Consider the following 11,578-nt stretch of genomic DNA (forward strand, 5'->3'; position numbering starts at 1 on the left):
CAAAACTATCCAGGACATAGGAGTAGGCAAGGACTTCATGAACAAAACACCAAAAGCATTGGCAACAAAAGCCAAAATAGACAAATGGGACCTAATCACACTCCACAGCTTCTGCACGGCAATAGAAACAGTCACTAGAGTGAATCGGCAACCAACAGAATGGGAAAACATTTTTGCAGTTTACCCATCTGACAAAGGGCTGATATCCAGAATTTACAAAGAACTCAAACAGATTTACAGGAAAAAAAACAAACAAGCCCATTCAAAAGTGGGCAAAGGATATGAACAGACACTTTACGAAAGAAGACATATATGAGGCCAACAATCATATGAAAAAATGCTCATCGTCACTGGTCATCAGAGAGATGCAAATCAAAACCACACTGAGATACCATCTCACGCCAGTTAGAATGGCGATCATTAAAAAATCTGGAGACAACAGATGCTGGAGAGGATGTGGAGAAAAAGGAACACTTTTACACTGTTGGTGGGAGTGTAAATTAGTTCAACCGTTGTGGAAGACAGTGTGGCGATTCCTCAAGGCCTTAGAAATAGAAATTCCATTTGACCCAGCAATCCCATTACTGGGTATATATCCAAAAGACTATAAATTGTTCTACTATAAGGACACATGTACACGAATGTTCATTGCAGCACTGTTTACAATAGCAAAGACCTGGAATCAACCCAAATGCCCATTGATAATAGACGGGATTGGAAAAATGTGGCACATATACACCATGGAATATTATGCAGCAATCAGAAATGATGAGTTCGTGTCGTTTGTAGGGACATGGATGAATCTGGAGAACATCATCCTCAGCAAACTGACACAAGAACAGAAAATGAAACACCGCATATTCTCACTCATAGGGGGGTGATGAAAAATGAGAACACATGGACACAGAGAGGGGAGTACTAAACTCTGGGGTTTATTGGGGGGAAAAGGGGAGGGCCAGTGGGAGGGGGAGGTGGGGAGGGATAGCCTGGGGAGAAATGCCAAATGTGGGTGAAAGGGAGAAGGAGAGCAAAGCACACTGCCATGTGTGTACCTACGCAACTGTCTTGCATGCTCTGCTCATGTACCCCAAAACCTAAAATCCAATAAAAAATAAAATAAAAAAAAAGACTAGCCTGGTCAACATGGTGAAATGCTGTCCCTACTAAAAATACAGAAACATTAGCAGGGCGTGGTGGCACATGCCAGTAATCCCAGCTACTCAGAAGGCTAAGGCATGGGAATCGCTTGAACCCAGGTAGCTGAGGTTGCAGTGAGCCAGGATTGCGCCTCTGTACTCCAGCCTGGGTGACAGAGTGAGACCTTGTCTCAAAAAAAAAAAGCACAAAAAACAAAAACAAAAACAAAAACATGTCTGCTGATTGTAGAACACTTTAGAGGCAAGAATCTCATGTTTTAAAAGAGATCGGGTCTTGTCATTTGACCTGGAAGAACGAGTTTTTGGCTTCCAGCTTTGAGCAGTTTGGGGTACACTAACCTATAAACTCACACAAGGCCATCTTCAGGTGGAGTCCCCAAGCTCCACTTGTGAGTGGGTGCAAGTCACTGGGCGCCCTGCCTGAGTCCAAAGCCCTGCTCAGGACCACAGGAGGGTAACTGCTGGGCCTGGCCTGTGAGTCACCAAGGGACTCAGACCGAGGCATGGAGCTGGCAAGGGGAAGGGAGGCTGGGTGTTTGGCCACCTGATATGCTCTCATGCTCCACTGGGGCTTTCAGAACCGCAGCCTGGCCTGGCCCAGCCATTTGCCTCATGAATACCTGGAGGGCTGGCACTGCACACAGGTGCTTGGGGCCAGTGCAATTCCATGGCTAAGCTTCACCGATGGGCATTGTGGCCCCACTATGCGTATGAGTGTTTCTGTAACCCCCACTCCAGGAAGGCAACACCCACACTTACACATCACTTTGGCTGGTGTAAATATGATCAAAAAGGGACTCAACTGCCATCCATTTCACTGGAATCTGACCCTAAAAAGGGGATGAAAGAAAGCCATTGAAGCTACTCTGATGCTTTAGGAAGCAGGGGTGAAGGAGAAGGCCAGGCTGTGTCCCTGAGCTTTCGGCAGCCAGAGGAGTGCTGTAGACACTCCTGGGCACAGAGCTGGCCGCACACAGCTTTGAAAAAGCTGGGACTCCAGCCTGAACCTCCTTGGGCATTGCTGAGATGCTGGTGGGAGTCAGCTGCCCGCCAGCAGCCACACAGGGCCAGCTTGTAACATGCCACAGGCCTGCTGGTGGTACAGAGCAGTGCTTCCCTATGTGCGGGCCTGGAGCTCCTCCAGCAAGATCTCTCTTGGGGTTCTGAGGGCCAATGTATTAGGGAAACCAACATCTAGCATTTCCATGCTGGGCAGTTTGCCAGCAGCTACCACTGAAGGAGCCTTGAGGGAAGGGATTTGTCTGTGTGCCTTGGGGGAGGCTGTTTTTCCTCTCTAATTGTACTGCACTGTGCTTTTAGTACTTTTAGTATCTCTGAATGAGTGCCCCTGGCCCCCCACATTCCTCAGCAGTGCTGGGGTCTGACATAACAAATCCCTTTCAGAGTGACTTGAAAAACAGCTTCTCCACAGACAAGCCTGAAGGTGCAAGTCCATTTTTAAAATGTATGCCTTGGATGTACCACAACATTACTGTCACTTCTACTTAAACACATTAGGGATTTATGTCCTTAGTGCAGTGTGGCTGTCTTGGTAGCAGTGTGTGACAGTGCAGCCTGCACACCTTATGCAGGAATGCCTTCAGCTCCTCTTCCTGTAGGACCAGTGCATCAACAGGAAGGCTCTGTCCACATCCTCCACAGGGCAGGAGCCAGCCCCAGCCACTTCCGCCATAGCAGTTCTGAGATCTGCTGTCACAAGGGAAACCCCAAAAGAAACGGAAGAGCTCACAATCCCTGGCAACACAAATAGCTTCCGCAAAGCCCTCAGAGCAAAGCTGAATCATAGGAAGTTGCCTTTTGTGTATGTGTTTTTGAATTCTATTTAGAGGAGAGTCTGCTCTGAATGTCTAGGCAGCATGGCCTTTGAGCAGCCCCCTGAACTTGCCCTGCCTGGGCTGCCACTGGGAGGCTGCAGAAGAGGGGCTGACATGGGTGGAAAAACTAAAAGGGCCAAGGCAGTTGTCTCACAGTGGGGAACCAGATGTCCCAGAAGAGTGCCCACTGCCTGTTTCATAGACTTGGACAAAGCTGGGCTGCATTTCTGGATCCTGTCCAGGTGACTCCTATGCCTCCAAACCCAGCCAAGTGTCCAAGGCCCCTGCAAACAAGCCTCAGTCGTAAAGCAGTTCATTCCTTTTTGCAAAGAATGACCGCCATGCTTCTGCTTTCGTTCCACCTTTCTTTGAGGAAAGAGCTATGGTCACACCGGAATGGTAAACTTCATTCTACAGAAGCCAAAGGGACTGTGCAGAAGAGGACTGTAACTTCTGCAGCATGAAGTGGCCTCTGAAAAGCCTGGAGAGGGTGTCGCGTCAGTGCACTGCAGGGGAGGGGTCCCCTCCAGGCCCCAGAGGAGAAGGACCAGACAGATGCTGGGTCCCTGGGGACCTAGGGTCGGAAAGATTTGGGGTGAGGGCTAGAAAAGGCTTAGTGCTCCACAAATCTTTCCTAGGCGTCTCAAGGGCGCTGCCCGCCCCGTGGCGCATCTGGGATCCAGGAGCCCTGCCTCACCCCCGGGACTCGGCACCTTGCTCCTCTTCACGTAGGAGTCCTTTTCATAAACATCTCAGGACAGCCCGAAATCAGAAATCTTCATCTTCCGCCCCTCAGCTACCAGGATGTTTCTGGCTGCCAAGTCAGCTGCGAGGAAAAACATGCGAACCCTCAGTGCGGCAGCGGTCACAGGCATCCAGGTGAGACCAGCAGAGGGGCAGGGTGTGGCCGGGGGAGTAGCCTGGTGAGACCTGGGCGGGGGGTGTGGCATGGCAGGGGCATGGCGGGCTAGAGCGTGGCATGGTGGGGGCATGGCAGGCCAGGTTGTGGGTGGCAGGAGCGTGGTGGGTCAGGGTGTGGCCCGTCAAGGTAGGGGCTAGCTGGGTGCACAGCCGTGCACATACACCTTCATCTCTGCCAGGTACTGCATCCCCCGTGAGATCTGCCAGGCAAACAAGATGAGCCCATGGTGAGGGCTCGCTCGTCCTCATGGTCCAGGGAGCTGGAGTTGCGGCTGCCTCCGCTTCCCACTTAGCCGGGCCTCACCTTTCTGCTCTCGCAGAGGAAGCCTCGAAGGGAGCAGTACTTGGCGTAATCCACGTTGAGGAGAAGCGGGCCTGGGGACGGAGAGAGGGGGCCCTGGGCATGCCGGTCAAGCAGATCCTGTTTTCCAGGAGGGAGGGGCGGGAGGCTGCAGGGCCCCCAGGCTGGGTCACCTAACAAGTAAGGGGACAGGCACAGCCTTGCCTGGGGCAGCACCGCTACCGCTCCATGGAGCACAGAGACCTTGAAGTCCTAGCTCCCTCTTGAACCACTTGCTCTGCCTCTTGCTGCTCATGTGGGTGCCTCTTTCTCGAGGTGCCTGAGGCAGGCCACACTGCCCTGGGAGGCACCCTCTCCCTGCCGCTAGGACCCCATGCCTTTTTGCCTCATGGGTCCTGCCCCAGCATAGGCAGGTGATGCCTACGCTGGTAGAGGGTGCTGATGGAGGCAGAGGCCTGCGCAAATGCAAGGGTTCCTCCCTGGCGCTGGGCTCTGCATGCAGCCTGCTCCCTGTTCGCTCCTGTCCTGCCCGAGGGACTAGCCTCCAACCCTGCTGGTGCCAACAGGAGTGCCTACTGTGCGCTCCCAGTGTTTCCTTATCCCTCTCACACACACGCCAGGAAGCCCCTGAGCACACAGTGGTTTGGAAAACCAACAAACCAGGGCAGTCTCTTGGGTCTTTATCTGAGAAATGGTGACAATGTTCCTGCCATGCAGGGTGGGGTTGGAGTCACCTGGGGTCACAGCACACCTAGTGCCCTGTGGTACTCAGGGTACCCGAGTACCCAGGATGGACTGTCTATTCCTAGAGCTCCCTGCCCCACAGGCCCAGCCTGGAACTGGGTGAGGACACCTGGGATGTTACACCAGAGATCTCTGAGCAGCCCTGTAAGCTCAGGGAATGCCGCTAGCACCAGGCTCCTCTGATGGAAAGTGCTCCCTCAGTCGGTGGACTCAGCTAGACACAAGCTCCAGGCTGGGGCCTGAACCAGGCTTCCAGGAAGAGGGAGAACAGTAAACAGGGCAGGAGCAGCCAGAGAAGGGAGAAAGAGGGAGAAGAGGGCTGCCTGGAGCCCCCAGCCTGGGTGCAGGGCTGCCCATCCCACCCTACAGCTGGCCTTACCATCTTGGCTGCAGGCCCCATACAGTTTGATGACATGTGGGTGGTTGACCTGCTTCAGGAGGTTGAACTCTGACAGCAGGTCTCGCAGCTCACTTGGGGAGGCATTCTCTGAAATGCAGCACAGAGCAGGTTGCAAACAATCCCTTCTGGACGCCCCTTCCATGACCACACCAGGTCAGGACAGACCCATCACCTTGGGCATCACTTGGGCCTCACCTTGCCCAAGTTCAGACAGAGAGGCCTGCAAGGATGACGCTGCTCGAGGCTTCTCCCAGCCTTTGGGGTCAGTGAACAGGAGCCACATCCACCCTGGGGAAGAAGCACCCCAAGGAGCCAGCATCCACACAGGCAGGATCTTTCCCCAGAATGTCCCAGGCCTGGGCCACCTGTGTAAGTAGCATTATGTCCCTGCAGTCGCTGTCTTTAGAAGACAGTGGTCCACAGAAATCCCCCTTATTAATCCTTCTGGAAAGGTGAGAGGACTCCCTGAGGTACCCACACACCTGCTTGTGGGGAGAGGCCCTGGAGAAGGTGGAGAACCATGAGGGAGGACCTCACACACTGCGACCAGTCTCCCCGTTTCCTGTCCCAATCTGAGATGGCTGGCCTGGAGGCCGGGGGCCCCCATGATGCTGATGTATCCAACACACATGCATGGCAGCTGCTCACATTCCCTCAGTTACCACAGAAGACCAATGTTAGCACCTGAGATAAAGCAGTGTTACCAGTGCACTGCACACCTGATGTTCTGCCTTATTCTTTTTTTTGAGAAAGCCACCACAGCCGGCTAATTTTTGCATATTTTTTAAAAATAGAGATAGGGTTTCCCCATATTGGTCAGGCTGGTCTTGAACTCCTGATCTGGTGATCTGCCCACCTTGGCTTCCCAAAGTGCTGGGACTACAGGCCTGAGTCACTGCGCCCAGTGTCATTCTGGCTTATTCTTAATGAAAGCATGATTCCCCAGAGAGGCTGACTGTAGAGGCATGAAGGAAAGAAGACAAAGCACCCCAGGGGTGGCCTGCCCAGTACATATGTCCTGAGGGCAGCCAGAATGCCCAGCAGTTGTGCAGGAATGCCCAGCATTTGCCTGGGCCTGAAGGTATTCCAAGAGTCAGAACACATGGCTAAGCCATCCCTCCTGGGTCAGCTGTCCCACTGCCCAGCTGTGCTGTGCCACATCCTCTGTCCTGAAGGCTTGCCTGGAAGGGAGAGGACAGCTGGGAGTTGGGGCCTCAGGACCCCTTGGACCAGCTGTGGGTGGCCTGGGGCTGTGTGTGGCTGCACTGGAAATCCAAGGGTCTTCCTGTGCCCCTGGGGAGTCTGGGTTTTACTGGCTTGGAGGTGAACCCAGTCTGAGGGGCTGGGTAGGAGTGTGAGAGCACCCTGTGCTGGGCAGCCCCCGACTGCTGCAAAGAATTCTCGTGTACACCAACCACTGTCCCTCACCGCCATGCAGCCTGGCTGTTCACAGGGCTGGGGTCTGGCCACAGAAGAAGGGGTGGCCCAGTGCAGTCACCAGCCTCAAACATGCACGCCTCTGTGGGCAGGTGTATGTGCCCATCAAGAGCCAAACTTGTGGCATGACTGGGCATGAGGGTGAGATAGGCCCGTGGGGGTCTCCTGAGATTGAGGGCCGGTCCTTACTGATGGTCTCTTGACTAGGATCTCAGGAGACAATGAATGGGAAAGACTGGAGTGAGGACAGCTCTCAGCTTAAAACCAAAAGGCTTTTTGAATGTTCTGAGATTAGACCTTCAGTGGCACAGGCACAGCAGCACCTCTATAGCCTTCCAGGAGAAGCAAAGGCCTCACTCTGCTTCTGTAGGCCCATGTGGCCCATGTGCCTGTGGTAGGGGTTCCCCGACTGCAGCCTCTCTAGAACAGCAATGGGAGTTCTTTGGGAAGTCCCATGCTGGCAAGACAGGCCTCACCACCCCCCTAACTCCAGAGACTCCCCCAGGTGCACTATGCCTGTGCCTGGCAGGTACCTTTCAGCATCTTCACGGCCACCGTGGTGTTTCAGCATCTTCACGGCCACCCTGCTCTGCCTTTCAGACAGAAGGCTGTTGCCTTGACCACTTTTCCAAATTCACCTTCTCCTAGAGTTTTTCCAAGAACCAAGTTCTTCCAAGGGAATTCCCACTTTGGATCCTCCTATGTTGGAAATGAGGGAAGGGAAAGAAGAGGGGAGAAAAGTGTGAGGATGATGGGAGGAAGAAGGCAAGACTCCTAAAGGAGCCCGCATGGACAAGTGCCAAAGTGCAGAGAACTGGCTGTCATCTGAGCCAGAGGCAGTGATGCCTGCCTCCTCCCAGGGCAGGGCCATACAGCCAGACCCCTGAGAGCTGCTATATGACAGGTCTCCCCAGGGGAAGGCAGATGTCACAGCATGGCTTCAACTCAGTATTCGACCCTGTCTGGCCCCTGGTCTACTGTCTCCCCTGACCCCCGTCCCAGGACTAAATGAGCACGAGGCCCAGCCCAGGACCTCCAGCTACAGTGGAACAACTTTCCTGCTTAGTCACCCCTGCAAAGAAAGGTGCCACCATGTTCTGCCTCAAAGTGTGGAAGCACTGCTCTTCCTGGGCTGTCACCTGTCTTCACACACCCGCTCACCCTGCCTGCTGGCACCACCACCCTGCCCTCCCACCAAAGTTACATCAGGCCCACTTGGGACTGCTCTGGATGCCTTCCCAGACTTCACCTTGACCCCCAGTACTTGGACTCCGACCAGGGAAGCCAAAGCCTGCCATGATCCAAGAACCCTCCCCTGCTATGCCAGCTCTGGGAGTCCGTCACCCTAGGTCTCCTGCTCATGGGTTGTCCTGGTCTGGCCCCACGCCCCCTGAGAACCCACAGTCAAGGTCAGTGTCTACATTGCCATGGCTGCCTTGCTGCTGCCACCTCCACAGCTGGCACTGGAAACCCATCTACCACGCTCCAGACACTGCAGTAAGTACATAAGGGTGACATCAACCTGATCCTCCCTAAAGCAGAGGTTGAGTCATGGGTCCAAGACCTGGTGTTGATGAGTGTGACTCTGGAGCTGACTGGGGTTAGGGTGATGGTCTCTGCCAGCAGCAGCCCAGACCAGTGTGGCCTTCCTGTGCAGCCTCACGCAAACCCACTGGGTTTTTGAAGGACTCTGGTGGCTCATACTAGAGTGCTGCTGTGAGGCTGAGCTGTGGCCAGGCCAGGACAGGGACCACTGACTAGGAAAGCTGCTGGGGAAGTGGCAGTAGCCACACTGGGAAGGCCTCCTTGACCAGTACCCTCACCAAGGGCTGGGTGTTGCTTGACGGAGGCTCCAGGGCTGAGGCCCCAGGCTAAGCTGCGCTGTGGGGTGTGGCCCCTCCCAGGAATCCCAGGCCACCTCCTAGCCTGAGATAGGAACTGACAGGGCCTGTGGCCACTGGGTGGTCAGCTTCTTCCCTTCCACTCCAGGCTGGAGGCTCCTGCTGAGGAGATATTCACGCCACCATAAGCTTCGTGGCTCACTGTCCACTCACATTCTTGGCTCTGAGCCTGTTTCTCCTATAACTGGGCTTGGCTTCCAGTGCCCTGAACTGTACTAGTGGGGACACTGGAGGGGCAGGCCACCAGCAGAAGAGGTCAGAGGCACCACACAGTGGTCCTGGCCAGGACAGGAGATCAGGAGTTGGGGCTTCAGAACCCCTTGGACCAGCTGCGGGTGGCCTGGGCTGTGAGTGGCTGCACTAGAAATCCAAGGGTCTCCCTGTGCCCTTGGAGAGTCCAAGGTATGAGGATGACAGGGGAGGAAGAGGGCAAGACCCCTAAAGAAGCCCCCATGGACAAGTGCCAATGTGACAAGGATCTCCCTGAGCCCCTGGAGAATCTGGGGTGCTTGCCACAGCCTGGTGGCTCTGAGCAGCATATGCAGACCTGTAGGCCAGTCTCCCCAGAGAGGCACCCGCCTCTGACTTCAGTGCCCCTCCATTCACACTGCTACTCCCCTGCCTGATGCTTCGGCCCTGACCACTGCCTCTCACCTGGATGGAAACAGCACCTCATCATAGTCCCACCCCACAGGCTATCCTCACACAGTGCCCTGCAGAAATGTGGGCAGAACATGGGCCTTGTCTGCCTGGCATTGGCAGCCCCTCATGGGATGGCCTCTGTATCCCCAGCTGGCCTCCCTCCCTGGACGGCACCTGGGGAAGGTACAGGGGTCTTCCCTGCCCTGCAGGGACCCTCACCGGGGATCTTGAAGGTGTCCACGGAGACCTGGTTCTCCATGAAGTCCAGCAAGGGCCAGCGGGTGCCAGACGAGGAGTAGCTGACCGGGAAGGCCTGGCGGGCTGGGGGAAGGTCATCTCAGCTGAGGGGATGGGCTTCTTGTGGGCAAACTTGTGGTAGCGATGGATGCAGAAGGCAGACAGCAGCACCGAGATGATAAAGAAGAGGACGACGGCTGCGATCACTGTGTGGCACAGCTCGTCACACAGCGGATCTGTGGATGGGGTTGGTATGAGGTTTGGCAGTGGCAGGAGGTCCCGCACCACCAGGTACAGGCTGCCCACACTCCTCCACATGGCTCTCCAGCCTGCTGTGTCTGCAGCAGCAGGAAAGTGGCTGTGGAGGTGTGGGAAGGCCTGAAAACACCCTATAGAGCATGGGTACTGCCGTGTACTGCCCCGTCCTAGACTACTATTGTTCTCTTATAGATGGAGATAGAGGCTTAGAGAGGCTGAGCAGCCTGCCAAGGTCACACAGCAGAGGCTGTGCTCACTACACGAGCTGGTACTGGAGGGCTGGTGGGGGAGGTCAGAATTTTCCTCTGTTCCACGTCTTTGGCATTTTCTTTAGGAAAATGCTAAGTGGCTCGGGACATAGGCCTATATAATACCAGAAAACAACACCAGAAACGTGTCCCTGTGCTCAGGCAGGACAGCGCCCCCAAATGTGGTCAGTGTGGCTGTGCCACCCACCAGACCTGCTGACCTTGAAATGTGCTCCTGGGTGGGTCCCAACTGCATGGTCACAGGGACAGTGACTTGTTAGGCAAATAAGTTGTTTGGTGGAAGAGCTGCTTTTCTGGCCTGCCCATCACAGAACTTAGGGCCAGAGGATACTTTATAGGGGCCCCAGCCCCTCTCCTGAGTTTCACCAATGGAGTAACAGAGGCCCAGAGGGAAAAAGGGAAGTCTCAGGAGACACACTCTCCTCCCAGCAATTTCCTCCTTGTTGGGGCCTCAGATGTGCTGCTGAGACGCCCCTGGGGCCGGGAGGCGGTGATGGTCCCGGCCGCCCACTCACCCTGAATGTCTTCCGGCTCACAGAAGCACTTCTTCTCCTCAGGGAAGCAGTTGCAGGTGCCATAGCCAGCTTTAATCCCTCGGGGCTCTCCAGGCTCATGCCCCCCAACAATGCTGCTCCCTAAGGGCAGACGTAGCCCACTTAGCCTCCTGGGGTGCCTGACCAACCCAGGCCCCCAGATTTCTAGGACAGCATCCCAAGAAGCCTGCTCCCCAACCAATGTCAGCAAGCACAGGTCCAGGGAGACCAGGGGCCCATCAGCTTGGCTCAGCCAGGTAAGGCTTGGCCACAGTGTCTCCCTGAAGCCGTGGGTACAGCCAGGCCCCCTCCTAACATTTCATCTGAACAAAGGACTCTGCCACCAAAACTGTGGAACCTGGTGACCCGACCCACAAGTTGCAGTGCCCCTCGTCTGTCTCAGGGCTGCACTTTCTCTATCAGTGACCCTGCTGACCCTTCTCTGCTTCTGAAATTCATGTGTGCTGATTTCTGGGAACTCAGCAGGGGCTTGGACAGTCTATGGGTCCCTGCCTCCCCACCATCCCTGACCCTGCCTGTTCCTTCCCCATGGCCAGGGTGATGCTGAAATACATAGGAGGCTTAGCTTGATGCATAAAAATGACAGTCATGGAGCTCTGGCTTAAGTGTGTGTGGGGTCTAGGTCCCCCCTACAACCTCCTGCCTGTCCCTGTGCCCTGATTAAACACTGCTTGACGTCTTGGGTCTCCACCACATCTCAGTGGCCGTCGGGGCAGGTCTTGGTGCTGGGAGAGCAGGTGGAGAAGTTCCTGGTGATCCCTGCACAGGATGCACAGCAGGCTGTCACCCACGTGGGAGCCCCGCCGCATGCCCCCACTGACTCCCAGGCTGATCTTGCCCCTCTAGGGAGGGGGCAAATGGAGGCCTGAGCAGGGAAACCCTGCACACAGAGCCCTGCCAGTGGGAGCATCCCGGGAGTCAT

The 11,578-nt window shown here is 55.3% G+C and overlaps 1 pseudogene; it reads right to left on the reverse strand.

Moving 5' to 3' along the window:
• Positions 1-3,744: 3,744 nt before the first annotated feature.
• LOC100399906 (proto-oncogene tyrosine-protein kinase receptor Ret-like) lies at positions 3,745-10,958 on the reverse strand (annotated as a pseudogene).
• Positions 10,959-11,578: the final 620 nt, after the last annotated feature.

The sequence above is a fragment of the Callithrix jacchus genome, chromosome 12 (genome assembly GCF_049354715.1).
Source record: "Callithrix jacchus isolate 240 chromosome 12, calJac240_pri, whole genome shotgun sequence".
NCBI classification, from domain to species: Eukaryota; Metazoa; Chordata; class Mammalia; order Primates; family Cebidae; genus Callithrix; species Callithrix jacchus.